The sequence below is a fragment of the Anneissia japonica genome, unplaced genomic scaffold (assembly GCF_011630105.1).
Source record: "Anneissia japonica isolate Jap-2015-1 unplaced genomic scaffold, ASM1163010v1 scaffold287981_len1045443_cov154, whole genome shotgun sequence".
Taxonomy (NCBI): Eukaryota; Metazoa; Echinodermata; class Crinoidea; order Comatulida; family Comatulidae; genus Anneissia; species Anneissia japonica.
The window spans coordinates 716,689-735,565 of record NW_022695194.1 but is presented as its reverse complement, the minus strand read 5'-3'; the positions used below and the strand labels follow the sequence as shown (position 1 = coordinate 735,565).

The window sequence follows — 18,877 nt, the reverse complement described above, 5'->3', positions numbered from 1 at the left end:
GTGGCAGTTATTGCACTGACTATCCAAAAAAAAAAAAAAAAAATATATATTTTTATTCTCCTGGGCTTCTGTTTTCTCCCTGAAATTGCCTGCCTAGTGACATCCGACAGATATCTTCTTTAAACACTTTTAGAGCCCTCTTAAAAGTTCACCTATTTAAACAATATTTTTGCTTAAATTCCCAGCAATTATTTTTAATTGTTAAGCACATTGAGCCTTTATGATAATGCGTTTTATTAAGGTTAAATTATTATCATTATTTAATCATCTTTACCGGTGGGAAGAAGGTTCGCAAAATAACAATGTCTTACCTAATCAGGACAAATACAGTAAAGCCCGGCACACACTGTCCCCAACGGTCGTCGGCCAATGTGATTTTGTGCAGAACACAATACGACGATGCGCACGCAACTGATCGTTTTTATTGACAATCTTTAAGACTGCCACCAACAATCATAGGACGGTGTCACATTGATCACAGAGAGTGGAGTTGGTTTTGCCGTGCGACATTCGAGCGACTATGGTGCGATACACTAAATACCCTGGCTTTTAGTCTGCATTATCGCTAAGCAATAACTTGTTTCAATTGTATGTTCTATCATTGAAAATTGAAAACTTATTTGGCAACTTTAAACAAACAATTCCATTACTTATTCATATGTATCTATAGTTTTTTGTTTCAGATGCAGAATATCTATCTGTAAAACTAAAAAAAAAAAAAAAAAAATTCAATTGTGTATTTGAATTGCTTAATTTATTTAAGTATCCTTACTGTAAGTGTCACCAATATGTTTATGGTAGACTGGTCGAACAGTTGGATGGAGTTGGGAGGTCTTATTAAGTGCAAATGGGTACGTAGTGTTAGGTAATTGGAAGTAATACAAAGGGCAAAGGGCAGAAAGTGATTTAAAAACAAAGAGAAGTTGTTTAAACAAAAAGTCTTATTTAAAGGAATTTTTTGTGGTATCTGAGAATCTACAACTATTTAAATTATTTTTGTCCATCTGTTGGTTGGAAGTGTCGAAATATAAAATATATTCAAATTAATCAAAATCAATCTCAATAATCAATCCATCATTCAATAGGGATTTGTAAAGTGCCAATGTTCAGTGTCGCTACAGTTGATTCTTTTAAATTATGCACGATTTTGATGCGATTTTTCATATTTATTTAAGCTCTTTTTTCTGATTTCTTTTTGGCAGCATATCTTCAAGCACTAACTGTACGACTCTGAGAGTGAGATGATTGCATTTTGTGTAAAACGTTTTCCATCCATTACGATACCACTTTACCACAGACGACACTACCGGCTTATCTTAAATTGAATGGGAGATGATTTATACTGTAGAGGATTAAAAGGCTGTTGATGTAACAAATAAACCAAGTCAAATGCTGTTGGTCATGAATGATACTACACTGCATTGATAAATTATACCGGTAAAACAACAGTTTGTATGAGTCACTATCCATACAGATTCTTCTATGGAGAATGCAATGCCATGACGAGCACGCAACAAATCGTTTTTAACGACAATCAGCTTAGACTGCAACCAACAACCAGCAGATGGCGTCAAGTCGTCTATACAGTGTAGCTCACAGGGAGCAAAGTTGGATTTGTCGTACGGCGGTCCTATAACACACTCACATGATACAAACCTTACTATCACAACATTGGGAATATTTAATTGACAGTAAATTGGTTACTTTTTGTATATTTTACCCCAGAAATTGTATACACAAACTGTGCTATCACGCTATATGCATTATTGGCTGTAGTGCGCTATCAGGAAATCAAATCCTAAGCTCTGCTACAACACTAAGGTACAGAATAGTAAATGGTCAAGCACAGTAGCTACGCTATAAAACAATGAACGGTAACAAGGCTCGCTTGACCCTCAATACAATACAGAACTTACAGTACAGTATCTGTACTGCCCAGTTCAGTAGCAAGGTGATGACAAGAGGGCTACAGCAGTACAGAAACTCAATGGTGTCCAGTCCCAATGTGATGACAGGGAGGGCTACAGTAATCCAACAGTCTGTGGCAAGGTGACAAGGTGACGGTCCCAAGGTGATAACAGAGAGGACTAGCTCCATGGTGTATACTGTAGTCCATCGCTAGGTGATGACAGAGGGCTAACTGAATGGTGTACAGGTGCAAGGTGATCAAATGACAGGGCCTAACTGTATTTAATGGCAACATACTAGACCAGTGGATATTGATCAGGGTTATCCCCAACCCACAAAGCTATGCTTTTAATTATGGTGTACCAGCAGTTTACTTTTTTAGATACAGTGATATATTCAGTAAAATTCAATAAACAGTGAATAAACATCCATGGATAAAATGGTGAAAACAATTATATTGTAATATAGTAATTAATATAATAATTTTTAATTCAACACTGCTGATTTTAATATTATACTAAAATTTTATTCTAAATGTTCTTAATTCCAATTGTTTTGTAACAGTATTTAAAACTTTTCAGTAGTTCTACACATATCAATTTCATTACCACAGTATGGTAAATGCTCAAATAAGCGCCGCACTAAACCAGATTTTTTTTTGCTAAGCGCCGCTCTTGAATATGCGTATTCGAGAGTACAGTATACTGTATTACCCTGTCTGTAATGACACTTTCAGAAGCAGGATTTAAATACAATGAAGTGTTAAAATGAATAAATAAGACGATGAAGAAGACACAAGCATTTCCTTAAAAAGGTTTTTACGATTACATACAGACCTTGAGAGGCCTACTGAACAACGGAAATATGTGAGCTACATTAGGTAACACGGGAACGGGCGTGGAAAGTGCCACACCAATATTTTTTTATAAGCGTCGCTCTGGAATAAGTGCCGCGGCGCTTATTTGAGCATTTACAATTACTTAAACTGAAAGGATATAAAGATTAATTGAATTGAAAATGAACAGAAGGAATAAGAACAAACATAATTGAAAATTAATATTGATGATGCATAGTAGATGTACACCACACCATTCTACAGTTCACTGATCTACGTTCCATAATTCCGTTGACAATTTATGAATATGGCTGACTACTAATTCGCTCTGGGCAATACATTTCATATTACAGTTCAGCATTAATATACACTGTCTCGAACAAAACTGTGTGTTAGAACTTAGAGTATGTAGGTAGGCAAGAGTTCAGGTGATATCATCGTTACTTAATGGAACTAACATCTTCCGAATGATTGACATGAGCAACGGTCAACCTTCACACCAGGAGCGGCAGGCGGCAGGGACTAATAAGAGCATGACATTAGCTTCACCTAACAGCAGGCTACGCGATATTTGATTACAGAATGTTGCGTGTGTACTCATCGTGATACATGGTTATGCAGGATTAGGTAGCACTACTCTACATATTAGAAATTGGCAAACATTGTTTGTTCAAAGTATTAATGAATTCGAAAATACTGTGTACAGTATTTACTGTAATGATTTTCATTCAACTTAAATACTGCAATTTATTAATCCATTTTTATAATTATTATCCATTTTTGAATATTCTATAAAGAATAGATTAATTAAATATGCAAAAAATTGTTAATTTTGCAATAAATATAGAAATTAGATATATATAAATGTTTAAGAATATATGTTAAAAACTATTTTTGATTAACTGTAATATTTTTAACTCTGTGTACTGTAACAGAATGTTTTAATTATCTTTGTACAGTTTTGTTAGGAGAATTTCTGTACAGTTGAATATTGTAGGCATATATTTTTATAGTATTTTAAATATTGTTTATTTTCTGTTAGTGTTGTATTGTTGGTAATGAATCATGGAAACACATGCTGTGTTAGGCAAACAAGACCAAACAATATTATTATATTTTAATATTTTAACCAAAGAGCCAAAAAACACATACTGTAGTGTGATGTTTAAAAAGGCACCAAACTAATAATTTTTCATAAGTTCAGCATGGACTTTGCAACCATAATTTTAGCACCAAAAAAGCATCTGGGATGGCTGAATGATGGTTTGAAATTAATTCTAGAATGTACTGTAGACCTACGGCTACAGCAACAAAAAACACATCCTGACCAATCAAATTTTCAAATGTCGCTGTTTTTGAGCAATGCAATTTTTTATTACGGTACCTAACTGTAGACCTACCATGTTTTATAAAATAGTACTACAGTATGTTATAACAGTTAGTCAAAATGGTTTGATTTAAATTCTTGCAACCAATCCATTGCTATGCAACCAATCTATTGTTGTACTTCCAGTAATTGCATTATCTCTTGAAGTTCTTTATGACTCAGTTAATGACAAGAGCAAAGATTTCCTGAAGAGCTCTTTCGTACGTTAAAGCACGTAGCATCACGACTTATTCACACTACAGTATGTTAATACAGTATTAATACCGACCGGTCTTAAAGTATCAACGAGAGTGCTCTCAATTCCTCTAATTACGACAGAGAGGGATGATTTGAAGAGGAAGTACTCAGCTGACACTCATATAGTCCTCGGTGTTTAGACTTGAAATGAACTCATATACTTCTTCCCTTAATTGTATAAAGTACATTGAGAAGAATTTCTTTTTCGATTTAATTAAAATAAAGCTTTTACACAAAGTGACTATTGAAATAAACTGAGAAACATTGAAAAGATACTGATACAGTAGACATCCATCAATCTGAAAATATGTAAACATGGCAATCGGAACGAAGGATTGTAAGTGGTCAAAATAAACAGCGTTTACATCTCCCGTTGTGATTGCAATGTACATAGCCACTGGTGTGTTTATCCACTGACAATGATGGTACAGTAAATAAAAGTAGATCAAGTATTGTGTGTATTAATATTAGTGTGGTGGAATTGGTTGTAGATTGAATTATGTTGACATCAGCCTAATAACAAAGCACAATGGTCAGAATTGATTTAAGTTCTGGCATGTAACTGACAGGTTCGCACAAACACAGCCATTATTATGCAGTGGTCAATTGGTGTACAGACCTTTGACTGTGCATTGCTTCTGGCATGATCAATTGATAACTGCCTGCTTATGTCTACTCTGCTTGCAGTTGCTTTCTGTTGAATAAAGTACTTATCAATGGAAGATTGTATTGTACTTTATAACTTTACTTTTTACTCAATTTATAGCGGCAACCAATGATGTTTTTACAGTATGTCCTATCTTCCATTATATTATCATAAGGTTATGATTCCTACGTCCCTTTTTAATTATTGATTTAATTGGAGGCTGGTCTTAAATTTTATCTATACAGTAGTATTGGGGATTCATGCTACTACAGTAAATGCTAATGCAGTATACATAGCTGCAGGGTTTAGATTGATAGCGTCTCAGACAGGTACAGTAGTGAGAGTTTGTTTATATTCTACACACAGTACCTCCGGTTTCAACTATAGCGCCAATGATAGTTGCTACTGGCGGTGACGATTCATTACCATGTATACTACAGTATGCACAGCTGTTTTTTTATACAATGATACAAACAACCAACTATGGTGAAGTGTTTATTATTATTAAACTACATTATCATCAGTACAGTCATAAGAACTGTTTAAATTGATCACCTGCATCCTTTGTAAGTGCAGCGATGCAAGTCCAAAATTGAACATTATGTATCAAAATGTACCGACACACCCAGTGAACCTCGCAATGTTGAATGAGGATAAATGGTTGAGCCTGAAATCAGTTCAGTTTTATCTATACAGTATCTTAGAGCCCAATTACCTTTTTTAAAGTGTGAATAAAAAACGAATTTTAAGCCGGCCCAAAGGAAACCTAAAGTTAGTCCAATTTTAAAGCCGGTTGAGGTCCCACAAAGCAAGACCAAGGCCTACTCATCTTCATAACGTACACCAAACTAAGCTCTCCTTGATAGCGGTCAATTTTTGACAGCTTAAATACCGTAACATTTACCACAAAACCTGGCAAATAAGCCCTATGTCGTATTGTTTTCTATATGGGGAGTGGGGTGGGTATGGTAAATTACTAACCGGGAAATGAGGATTGTATGTTGTCTGTCTCTTATACACATCTAGATGTGTATAAGAGACAGCACAATAGCTTTATTTTAAATCAGCATTTGAACACTAAAGTAAACCTAATTATTTAAATTACACGCTACAGACATACAAGCAAAGTGTCAATAGCATTAACCATTAAATAATCGTATTATATATTTGTTTCATTTTTTATCTGTTCATGCTATGCTGTGACTATAACATCGGAGATGTAGTTGATGGCTCAGAAACAGGAATAACATGCAACATCGTGCGAAGTAGTTCTAGTATTGTACTTATTCCTTTCGTAACATGGAATACCAGTAATGTCACAAATGGAGTAACTGAAATAATAGCACAATATCAGGGTGGTGAAAGAGACACAACACTAGTGATTGCTGACACTCTACGAAGCGACAGCGGCACGTTTCAATGTATTGTGGCTGTCTCTTATACACATCTAGATGGGGATAAGAGACAGGGTGTACAGACCTTTGACTGTGCATTGCTTCTGGCATGATGAATTGATAACTGCCTGCTTATGTCTACTCTGCTTGCAGTTGCTTTCTGTTGAATAAAGTACTTATCAATGGAAGATTGTATGGTATTTTATAACTTTACTTTTTACTTTTTACTCAATTTATAGCGGCAACCAATGATGTTTTTACAGTATGTCCTATCTTCCATTATATTATCATAAGGTTTTGATTCCTACGTCCCTTTTTAATTATTGATTTAATTGGAGGCTGGTCTTGCGCTCATATATTTGAGCTATGTTAGAATCAGCTTTAGTTTACATTTAATTTGTAGAGCGAATTGTAGTGTACAGTTACAGCAGCATACTGCATATAATCTTGATTCATGAACAACAACCTAATATATTAGTGTTTACTGATACTGGTTGTGCAGAATCGATCTAATTCTGCAGAATACTACAGTAATGTAGTAATGAGTCTTTATTGGTCAGTTTGTGTACAGTAAACTGTTGTATGCTACAGTACTAAAGAAGACAGGATTCATAATAATTGACTAATTATCCTATCTCGGGCCCAACACATATATTATCGTAAACTAGCGACACTTGCTTTAGAGATGTAGCATGCTACATTCAATTTTATTTTATCTATACAGTAGTATTTGGGATTCATGCTACTAAATGCTAAATGCGGTATACATAGCTGCAGGGTTTAGATTGATAGCGTCTCAGACAGGTACAGTAGTGAGAGTTTGTTTATATTCTACACACAGTACCTCCGGTTTCAACTATAGCGCCAATGATAGTTGCTACTGGTGGTGACGATTCATTACCATGTATACTACAGTATGCACAGCTGTTTTTTTATACAATGATACAAACAACCAACTATGGTGAAGTGTTTATTATTATTAAACTACAGTATCATCAGTACAGTCATAAGAACTGTAATTGATCACCTGCATCCTTTGTACAGTAAGTGCAGCGATGCAAGTCCAAAATTGAACATTATGTATCAAAATGTACTGACACACCCAGTTAACCTCGCAATGTTGAATGAGGATGAATGGTTGAGCCTGAAATCAGTTCAGTTTTATCTATACAGTATCTTACTTAGAGTCCAATTACCTTTTTTGAAGTGTGAATAAAAAACAAATTTTAAGCCGGCCCAAAGGCAACCTAAAGTTAGTCCAATTTTAATGCCGGTTGAGGTCCCACAATGCAAGACCAAGGCCAAGTCATCTTCATATCTTAACGAACACCAAACTAAGCTCTCCTTGATAGCGGTCAATTTTTGACAGCTTAAATACCGTAACATTTACCGCAAAACCTGGCGCAAAAGAGAAAGTGTGAATGTTCGCAGTGCGACCCTGAGCAGACACGAAATACTAACCAAAAACCGAACGGTTGTTTTGAGTTGACCATAGTTCAGGTGGCCCTGGGTCAATACAATACTGTACGTGTGATTGGGCTCTATAGTAATTCGCTCTTGTTTTGACAAATACTGACAGAAATTTCTAGAAAAGTCTACAGTACGCCTATTACTTAATGTAGGTCTTTGCTATCCTAGAGCCCTGCGTTTGCTGCAGAAGCATTTCAATCAATTTGTACTGTACCTCATCAGCTTGACACAATCTATCGTGAGTAATAATTTGCGACATTAAACTTTAATTTATCATTCTATCCAATATCGCTGTAGGAAGCAATTACTTTTCAAACCCTCTACAAGGCTTGTTTTTTTTTGAATGGCAGGTGAGCTAAGAAAAAACACACCTAATTTTGCTTAAAGTAGGTGAGTGATTATTTGAGGGAGAGAGAAATTTTAAGCTTCTGTGGAATAGTTATGCAGTCGCATAAGTGGTGTTAAAGTTCAAAACTCAACAAAAAATACTGTACAGAAAGCACTGCCAAAGTATTTGATGTTTTTACTAGATTCAATGAGAGTGACCCTTACAGTATATCCAAGGTGCTCTATTAGATGTGTATAAGAGACAGGTCTTAAAGTATCAACGAGAGTGCTCTCAATTCCTCTAATTACGACAGAGAGGGATGATTTGAAGAGGAAGTACTCAGCTGACACTCATATAGTCCTCGGTGTTTAGACTTGAAATGAACTCATATACTTCTTCCCTTAATTGTATAAAGTACATTGAGAAGAATTTCTTTTTAGATTTAATTAAAATAAAGCTTTTACACAAAGTGACTATTGAAATAAACTGAGAAACATTGAAAAGATACTGATACAGTAGGCATCCATCAATCTGAAAATATGTAAACATGGCAATCCGAATGAAGGATTGTAAGTGGTCAAAATAAACAGCGTTTACATCTCCCGTTGTGATTGCAATGTACATAGCCACTGGTGTGTTTATCCACTGACAATGATGGTACAGTAAATAAAAGTAGATCAAGTATTGTGTGTATTAATATTAGTGTGGTGGAATTGGTTGTAGATTGAATTATGTTGACATCAGCCTAATAACAAAGGTGTATAAGAGACAGGTATACTGTATTACCCTGTCTGTATATGAGGAACGGCTGGACTTAGTGTTTGGACCTGTCTCTTATACACAGCTAGATGGGTATAAGAGACAGGCCTTAATTCTTTCGACTGATCATCATTTGTCAATTCTGTATTAACTAGGTTAATGATGTCACATACATGCTTTTCTTTTAATTTTGTTCTTACTGTATATTCTTTAATGTTCAAATAATTTCATTTGGTTTCTATTTATGATACCGACTTTGAAAACCCGTACCGAGGAGTTGGCTGGCTTTGCTGCGTTTTCAGGCCGATGTCATCGGACCTTCGTCGGGCGGTGCGGCTGGCTGGGTGCTGGTTGTCTTCCCTGTCGAGCAACACCCGACGACAGAGAAGACAGCTAGCATTCGGCTAGTTGCATTGCATCAGTTTGAAGCATCACGAGGTGAGTTAGCGTCTTGGTTTGCTGTGCACGACTTTTCAAACCAGTCTTTCTTGTTTTAGTTTGTAGTTTATAAGTGTTTAATATGATTGGCAAGTGGGCAATAATGTAATATGAATAATGTGCAAATCTCTTTTATAGTTAAGAAATTCATTTTATATTTTTGTTGCTTACATTTTGTTCTTTTTTGGATGCACCGTTAGGCTTTGTCTAACACGTGCCACTGTTATGAAAGTGTAAATCCAATATCTGTGTACTGTACTGTCAATGGTACAGTGATTTAAATTAATGTACTACTATTAGCAGGGAGATCTCCCTGCTATTAATAGTAGGCAGGGAGTAATCACTAGTCAAGTAATTTTACAGTTACTGTAAAAGTTCTTGGTAATACAGGAATATATTTCTTTCGAATTAAATCGCATCTGGCCGGTGAGCGAAAGCCATCACTTACAAACTACACCGTACTGTAGGCTATAAAACGAAAGCATAAACAAATCACAGAGAATTATCTTTATTTGTTTTCGATTCAACCAAGGTGTGATGGGAAATTTCTTACTAAACACTACTTGCATTTTCTACAGATTACTTCCTTTGATGGAGAAGAATTTAGTTTTTTTGTATGGTTTAATGATCATTAAGTATATTTGTACAATGCGTGATTGATGATCAATCAGGCAGAAAGCAGCGATAAAGAGATAGTAGATGCTGTGAACCCGGAGAAAAGGTCACAATTTACAGCTGTACCCTTTAATTTTGAAAAGAAAAACAAGAGATCAAATTCCAGGGACATTTTCTTTATCTGTTTGTCAAAGTATAAATACGTTTGTTCCCCAGTCTAGACACCTGTAGTGTTGATACCAGACCAGGATTTTGATTCCACTATTTATTCATTCATATAATAGGCCTAGCATGAAGCATCAGCATACCATATTAAAAAGCTATCTCCATCCAACTCTTAAAATATTAAATAAAAATATTTAAAATAAGGCTTGGATAAAACTATAGAATAGCTGTTTCACAATTTAAAATTAATGTTCCCCCATCACCCCATTCCCAACCCCAAGAAATTCATTTATTATAATTTGTCATATATATACCTTCATTGAAAAAAAGATTAAAAGTAAATACAAGGTATGTTAAAATACGTACAGTACTACATTACAGTATAACTTAAACAAACACTGTTTGGCATCATGGGGTTCTGTCTGTGAATTTATTGTGGTTTGCTGCACCTAGTTAAGGAAAACCTTTCAAGAATAAGAGCATTGTATATTACTGTATCTGGACACAGAAGGATCACTGTTTTTGAGTGAGTAATGAGCATAGTTGGCCTACTGTAGTGTTTCCTATTCAATTAAAATTATGTGTTGAAAATGGATGATCATGTCATGAATGAACAATGATATAGCAGATAAACTGTATGAGGAACAGCTGGACTTAGTGTTTGGACTGTTTACACGTTTATGTTCTCGAAAGGGTCGCTTAGTTAGGACTTGACATCAAGGAAGAATGGTAGCAGGTTGGTGTATCTAGAAGTCTTGTAATTTGGGGCTGATGAGGAGGGGGAATGCGAAGGTGAAATGGGGAGGTGGTGATATGAGGTGACTTTTATCTACTTGATTGATTGTGATTTATTTGCTTCAAACAATGGGTGGTGTTTTTTGACTGAGGGGCCATGAGTTTTCTTTTTAGGGGAGATGAGCCACCGTGCCCTCTCCTAAGTATGCCACTGCGTGGTAGCAGAGTTTTGCACTAATGGTGAAGACATTATAAAGTATGAAATGTGCCAACTGATGCAATTTCAGGACTACACGGTTTGTCTTCATTGACAATACCACTGAAAATCAATCAGACAGCTTTGTGTCGTCAATCAGTCACAAAGATGGATTCGTTGGATACACCGTGTGTCTGGCTTTAGTGTTTGTGTCTCCACATAGTAATTATACTTGGCTAGGATGTGAATGACTACTGTAGGCAGAATTGTTAAAATTAGTTTTTATTTTTGTATTTTTATTTATTTATTTATTTATTACGGTATAAATAATGTACACAATGGTAGCACGCAGCTAAAAGTGTTTATTACAATAAATAAAAATATATAAAACGAATCTAATTTTTAAGCTGTAAAAGAAATTGCACTTAATTCAATACTTCAATTCATACAGTATTTACACATAAAAATACAAATTAAACTAGATTTGAACTCGTCACTGAGGACGAGTTAGGTGATCCGCCGCACTTTGACCCTCACGAAGCACGCACGTTTCTGATTGAAAAGTATTATATGCTAAAACATGCTCTATTTAAATATATAAATATTTATATATATATAAATTTATATTAAGGAGAAATCAAAATTTATATTATTGGATTATATAAATTACAAATAACATAATTATCACGGTACTTTGTCAACATTAAAATTCCTATTCCAAACCTCAAACCTTAAAATTACAGTAGTTCAGGATGACTACAATTTTTAGTTGATTTAGGGCAGTAACATAATTTTCATCATTTTGACCAAGTATAATTTTGCATGCTCGCTTTTGCAACCTCTCAATTTGGTTACACTGGTGTTTAGTAGGACTACAGTGCCAAACTACACATGCATACTCAGTCAGTGACCGGATATAGAGATGGTAAAATACTATGATATGTCCCCAATTGGGGCATTATACAGTAACCTCTCAGTGCATACAGAAGAAACATTCTTCTACTTGCTCCAGAAATTATTAACTTGTACATCACAACATAAATTGTCTTGTACAGTAACTCAAGTCCTAACAACTTTACATTATGGACAGCATCAATATTTTCACCATTTTGGGGATAATTGATCAGGGACTTCATGAAATATATATTGATAGCATGACATTTGGCGGGCTTGGGCTGCATGTCGGTATCGCTACACCAATTACCTAGAGAATCTAAGTGGGTTTGGAGTTCTGATTGTACGTTTATCTTAGTATTAACTGTTTCTCCTAGGGTCAAATCATCGACAAATGAACAATTTTCAGTAGTGGTTGCCACATCATTTACCATAAATATGCTGGGCCCCAATTTTGTACAGGTACCCTGGGGGACACCACAAGTAATAGTTTTAAGTTTGGAACAATGTCCTTTGAATTTAACACACTGGGTACGATCCATTAAAAAAACTACTGATCGTTGGAATTAATGATGTTCTGACAGCAGCTGCTGGCACGAACACCAATCCTAAATGCCTGTATCACTTTCATAACTGGAATTCAGTCAAGTAAAAAAAACATGAGATGAAAAACACCTTAAAGTAACAGTTATCAGGTGTGAAGTTAATGGATGACTGGACACCTGGCTATCATACTTATCACTCCGCCTGATTCAAGGAAATTATTGAACATAAGCCTGCAGTTTAATGACACTTTTAGAATATTCACAACTATGCCCCTAAAGTATACTGTACTACTGTAAAATACAGCATGGACCAACATAATCAATACATCACGGGAAGTAAAGTAATAAAGCAGTTGCATTTTTCTATGGAGAGCATGATTCTTATCATACTATTACTACTCAGTAGCGGATTTAGAGGGGTAATAACTAGGAGTACACGCCCCCACTCCCACATGTACAGGTATGCTTGGTTTAAAAAAAATAAGAAAATTACCAGTGCTAAATTATACAGCAAAAATCAATCAAATACAACCTCAAATGACAAAAGATACTGGAAGTTTTAGGGCAAATAGAAAAATTTATTAGATTATCACTCCCGGGCAATATTGATGCGGGAATAAAAAAAATAATTTTTTTCCACATCAATTATTTCGACAGCATAAAAATAACAATTCAATTTTGTGACTTCAATACATCTTCTTTGAAAAACTATAAAATTAAGCCACTTTTTATACAATATTTACTATTACTAGCCAAATATAAACAGTCCCTCCCTCATCGATAAAAACAAAAGCGAAATAATATATTGTTCTGTTTAAAAAAAAAAAAAAAAAAAAAAATGCCCTCCCTCATCGATTATTTTTAAAAAAAGAGTGATAATCTAATAATTTTTTCTATGTGCCTTTAAGACAAATCATCAATCAAATCAAATACTGTAGTAGTACAGGTCAAGGCCTACCTTCCACCTCCATAGATATGCCTATTACTGTAGGCCTACATGTACAGTACAGTATCAATATCTGATGCCCTGGGGGTTATTTATAATTTAGTGTGTCATGTTCATTACGTAGGCCTAAGCATAGCCTATGCTTTGGCCTAACTAGGCCTAGGCCAAATTCGCACGAATCTAATTACCAGTACACATCAACCTGTTGCAAGAAAACACACATGAAAAACATTGGGGATGACAGCTGGGCTAGGCCTAGGCCCTAGCTAGTTGGTAATACTATTACCTATTACTAATAGGCCTGGTCGTGCTAGGCCTTGGCTTACCAGATAGTGCCTGGCCCTAGGTAGTCCTAGGCCTAGAGAGTGAGTGGGGCCTGGCGGCAATGCAAATTAACCAGGACATTTCTAGCCTAGCCTTGATCTGTCATTACATAAAATTAAAATGATGAAGAAAACTCACCTCCACAATTGTGGATAGATATAATTCCGACGATATAATGTTATAGTCCAAGCAGTATCATTGCATATTCATCCCTGATTCAAACACTCAGTCACTGATTAGAAAAACAAGCGAATGACCGATCACAACACAACACGAGCCAAAGCGTGAAATATGTTCCGCTTCGTGATTTTCGCGTCTACTCCTTGCCTCATTTTAAATCACAGTAGTACAGTATTTTGGTTAGTAAAAAATATGTGTATAGAGGGGGCTGTTCTGATTATGTACACACAATGGCAATATCTGTACAACTTGGATGGAAACCAATAAATTTAAGCATGGATAAATGTATTCCATGTCGGATCGTTCCTATAAAAGTTCAATTAGAAATTAAGTGTGTATTTTTATTTTGATGTATAAAGGGACAGAAGTTTAATCAATGTTATGCAATATAAAATGATCCATTTTAGTCACTGGATGGCAAAAGAGAATTAGACGAACTTGGTCATGCTAAATGTAAATGATAGATTTTGTCCCGAATCAAAATTAAACCACAAAATTTCCAAATCTATAGGACCAGAGTTTCTTAACAAACATTTTATGAACGTTTCTGAAACGCATAATCACAATACGAGACAAAGTAGGCCTATTCTGCTTTGTCTCGTATTGTGATTATGCCTTTCAGAAACTTTGTAAAATCTAAAATAACCAGTCAAAATAGTAAGACAATTATGTTACGGCTATACAATAGTGTAAGAAACTACGGTACCCTATAATGATCAAGTCTTTACCAAGTTTAAATATATTCAAAAGTCTAATGAAATTGCATTCAGCAGCAAAATCTGAAATAACAAACAGTTAGGAAATTGTTTTAACATAAAAATATATTTTAACAGGGAACCTTTCTTCTTTTTTTTACCTGCTTTTTTACATTCATCTTTACGTACTTTATAAGGTTTTAAAGGTTTACTTGTTTTATAGGTTTTACTTAATTATAGTAAAGGGTTTCTAACTACTTTCAATATTTGTTTCATTTTTTAATCAAATTTTATAACCTTGAAAACTTACAATTATAGAATGGCGAGGATTATAGGGCCTAATATAGTAATTTGAAATAACCTATTTTTTGGCGTTTGTTTATGTGTTATTTTGAATGTTCTCTGCAATGTTGCTGACAAATAATAGAGATCAGTGTGCTGGAGACGTATTCAGGCTTTTGAATCTTTATTCTAAACACTCGTCCACGACCCGTCACCATCCAAAACCAAAGATCATATAGCGCCGCTACGATCGTAGCGTAGCGGCGCTATACGATCTTTGCCAAAATCCTGTCCTCATGGCTGCACTCCGCGCATGTTCTACAATAGGCCTACGTTTTGCGACGTCACGTAACTTTTTTGAAATCTTCAATAAGTTATGCTTTGTTGATGTTTTGCCATTTTATTGTAAAAAATTTATTTTTGGAGTTTTTGATTCGTGGATATTTGAAATATTTTTCTGTATTACCTAAATTTTAATGTGACTGTCTATATTTTCTTTATAATTATTGTGCAGGACCATTGTTAAATACAGGCATTAACATCTGCCTGAAAATGTATATAGGTAAAAATGTTTTAAATAAATAAAAATAAAGTAAAAAGTACCAAATTCTCCAAGAAATGTAGAAAAAGAAGCTATTTGTGGAGATATAGGATGGGAATCTATTGTACAATCCATAACAGATTTAGATTAAGTTATTATAATAGGCTAACAATTTGGATGCTAATAAATGGCAAAAATTACTTTGTAAATGTTTAACGGAGGTCAAACTTAATTTTAAATGGAATCAATTACTCACATACAAGAATTATCGAAATTTGGTTTAAATGAGTACTTAATTTCCGAAGAAAATAATTCCTGGCTCCATTCTACATATGAAAATGCCAAATCATGGTATGAAAGAGCAAAATCAAAATCAACCTTATCTGATTATGTGAAATATAAAGGTGAACCGAAATCAGAGTAGGCCTACTACCTTTTGATAAGATACATTCAATTAGTCTAAATTTGAAACAAAAACTCATTAGATCTGGGTGGTAGAAAAAAAAAAACAGATGGTTCAACACCTACTCAGGTTTTTGTAAACTTTGCAAACGTGATGCTATTGAAAGTACTGACCATTTTCTTTTTGTATGCAAGTCTCAACTCTATCAGAGAAAACAATTTTAACCTTAAAACGAGCTGCTATTGTGGCTATCAATCCGATCTGGGATGATTTTGTACATGGTATTATTGAGTTCAAACATCATTGCACCTTTTAGTTAACGATTTTTATACATCCATCCTAATGAAAGATTAGGAGGAATTGTAGATCGCCACTTTTAAGAATATCCTGCTTGCTTTGTGGAGAGGTAGACCAAATTATGTTAATTACATTACTGCCCACTAACTAAATTTTTACGAAGCATTAAAAATTTGTCTTATTACGTTTTTCTCATCTTGGTTGCTTTGCCTTCGTGCAAACGGGTCATTCTCTGTGTGTCACTCAAATTTAAAAGCAAAATTTACTTTATTGTTGTACTATCTTAAACAATCGTTAATACTGATTCAATTCCTCTTCACAAAATCGTTAGGGTGACTAGCCTCCTTCGTTTTACCGTGAAAAAAAAACCCCAACATAATGGTCACTTGTTTTGCGTGGGTGTTTTCGTGTGGTAAAACATACACTTTCTAATTTTAGCTTACTTCTTTTCAGATGCCAACTAAGATCGTCCAGCAGTCTACTAATTTTAAAAAAAATCTCAAATGTGAAGGGATGCCCCTCACAAACACCCCCTCCCCCACACTCGGGCCTTCTCACCTCCCATTATCCACCCCCATTGCTAAATCCTAGATCTGCCACTGAGTTACCTCCGCAAGGAAGTTATATTTTCATTCAATTTTTCTTTGTGGCCTGGGCTTGTGTGTGTGTTTGTGTGTTTGTATTTTTTTTTTATGGGTTTGTTAGCAACCTCCTGCCTACAGTTTCAGGTCTACACGCGTCAGATTCTCACAGATGATTTCTGATATTGAATGGAAGATTATTTTTATTTTGGTCACGAACCGGAGTAAGGTGGGTGTGGATGTCGGCTGGGGTGTGGGGCCTGGACCAGCCCCCTTCCCCCGTCTTGGAGAGCTCCCCCCAACTCGTCGAGGAGAAATAAAATGTATATGTATTTTCTATAAGTAGACTCTAAAATCGATTAAACAACTCTTTAAAACCCCTAAATTATTGTCATACTTTTCGGGGGAATCGCCCCTGGAACACTTTCGAGGGATTGTGAGCGACGCCGACCACGCCCACTCTTTTTCGTTGAGGACATCAAATTCCTGGATCCGCCACTGATCTGTATGAAACTTTCTGTAAGTGTTAACCAAGTAACAAGGAAGTCATTTTCAGTTTAAATTTTGGAAATGATCCAGATTCAGGTGTGAGTTGGGGGCAGGGCGTCATTTAAAATGTTAACGCCCTACATATAAATATCTCAAAAACTGATCACTTTATCTGAATGAATTTTCTAGAATGGTTTGTCATGTACAAAGGAAGAAATTATTATTTTGGACGATCCGAGTAGGGTGAGGATATGAAGAACATTTAAATAGAACAAAAGAGTTTTGCAATTTCGGTGACGTTCCGGAGTAGGGTGTGCATGTGGAGACCCTTAAAATGAAACGTCCCAGACCTAAATATCTTAAAAACTTATCAATGGATTTGAATGAATCTTTCTAGAATGGTTTGGCATGGTACAAGTAACAACAATGATTGAAGGCTCTCAACGGCTACAGGATCGCACATCCAAAAACGTATTATTGTCACAGGAATTGGTTATGAGGTTCTCTTTGTAAGCGACAGGTCCCTGGCTCGAATGATGGTGGAGGTTGATGCTCTATTCTTTTTTTTTCAAAAGGAAAATATGCGTGGGAATTTTTATACAGGGGAAATTATGGTGTGGGCGGAGGTATACTCTCGGAGTGCTCTGTTCCCATTATTTTAAGCATTTCTTTCAGTGGCGGCTCTAGGATATAATTTATGGGGGGAGGGGGGCTCAATATTTATAGCTGTAACTATAGCGCGAGATTTTTTTTTTTTTTTAATTGGGACTTCTAGATGGCCGGAAATGGCTGGGATGGGAACTAGGCCTATTTTTTTGTTCCGACTGCCCGACGAGCTTTGGCCGATGAGGGGTGGGGGGTGTTAAGTCCTTCTGCCACCCCGCTGGCGCCGCTACTGGTTTCTTTCATTAATCTTGCGCAGTAGGCCTCTGCCATCTGAACGGTATCCTCCCAGTTGGCCGAAATCCAGTTTGTCGAAACCTGGTTTGCAGAATTTAACCTACTTTGCCAAAAACCCAGTTTGACGAATCCAGTTCCTCAAAAACATGAAATCCCAGTTGGCCGAAACCCGGTTTGCCGAATTTGAGTTTTGTCGTCCATTGTACAAAAGCGCAGCACAATTTTCAACTAAATATAATTTAAATTAAACGGTAATTATTGTAGGCGAATCCGAATGTAAACTCGGACTTAAAAACCAAAAAAAAAATTAGTTGAAGACCATCAAAAGGGCTTCCTGTTGCTCACCACTCTAATTTACCGAGCCATACTATCAGTGATTTATGCTTTATAATCTTAGGCGCCAATTTCAAATCTACTAATAGAGGACTGGGCGGATACCCTCGCGACATCTTCTAGCCTTAGTAGATCTGAAATTGGCGCCTAAGATTAACTAGCCTAAATCACTGATAGTATGGCTCTTTAATTCGAAATAGTGAGCAATGGGGGGGGGGATAAGCCCTCTAAAGATACATGTTTCACTATTCCAGCTGCCGGACATTCTTCATATAATGTTTTGAGGCATCTACTGATTGATGACCATCTGGTGAAGGGCGATGCCCGAAAACGTTTGTGTTTTTACCATTAAAA

The 18,877-nt window shown here is 35.6% G+C and overlaps 1 protein-coding gene across 1 annotated transcript in view; it reads right to left on the bottom strand.

Annotated features, from left to right (window-relative positions):
* Nucleotides 1-14,150, bottom strand: part of LOC117101407 (FERM domain-containing protein 4A-like) — an 82,940-nt gene extending 68,790 nt beyond the window's left edge. The window contains exon 1 of the mRNA XM_033241386.1: nucleotides 13,961-14,150. The gene's annotated coding sequence lies outside the window, so the exon portion shown is untranslated. The remainder of the gene's footprint in view (nucleotides 1-13,960) is intronic.
* Between the last annotated feature and the right edge of the window lie 4,727 nt (nucleotides 14,151-18,877).